Source organism: Branchiostoma floridae, chromosome 9, assembly GCF_000003815.2.
Source record: "Branchiostoma floridae strain S238N-H82 chromosome 9, Bfl_VNyyK, whole genome shotgun sequence".
NCBI classification, from domain to species: Eukaryota; Metazoa; Chordata; class Leptocardii; order Amphioxiformes; family Branchiostomatidae; genus Branchiostoma; species Branchiostoma floridae.
The window spans coordinates 4,633,373-4,634,280 of NC_049987.1; positions in this window are offsets into that span (position 1 = coordinate 4,633,373).

Genomic DNA, 908 nt, shown 5'->3' on the forward strand with positions numbered 1-908 from the left:
CTGAGGTAGGAAGCGTACCTCTGGGGAGCGACCAAAGCAACTTCGGTTGGATTCCAGGCTACCCAAGGGCTATCTACCATTCAAAAATAACGACAGCTTGTCCAGAAAACCAGAAGTTCCACTGCAGTACGTTAGAAAGACGCAAGGGCCCATTATTTATTCTGTTGACTAATTATTATTATGACGATTCATCCACAAGTTCCCGGACTTACATGTACACACAAACAAAACAAACGGCTAAAGCATAACCTTGCCGAAAGTGATATATAAATATAAAAAGACAACACGCGTTGACCTAGTGTAGGTCTGAGATTATTATCCTTGGGAAAGGCGGACAAAAACCGAGCATCTCAAGGTCACAATTTCCTCCAATAACCTCTGCTTGGAGAGTGGTCTTAGATATCTTAGCCATGTAAAGAATTAGGTCATTGGAAGATAAGGTCAGCATCTAGGCTAAACCGACGCGGCGCTAAAATAAATTAGCTACATGCTAAGCAAGTATCAATTATTCGATTATACTGCTACTGCGTTCCCTGACAAAGGGGTAGAGAACTGAAAATTCCAGACTTTGCTATAAGGCTCTTTTTGATACCTCGTGTTTTTTCTGATATTTGACGTCACGACAGATTCTGAGGGGTGAATATGTAATTATATTGGCTCAATATTCTGCAGAGAATTTACGTAAATCTTAGCCTTTTTTTACTCAGCGCAGTTTGTCTAGGATGATCTAGGATTTAAATTCAAAGCAACCAATATCACTAAAACTGCTTCTCACTCGCCATAGTTGTGTATTGTCAATATACAAATTCACGTGATATATTTTGGCTGTCTGGAGGGAGATGCCGATCATGCGTCGAGCACGTGAACACCGCGTGGTATTGTTTGGGGGGGGGGGGGGGGGGGGGGAA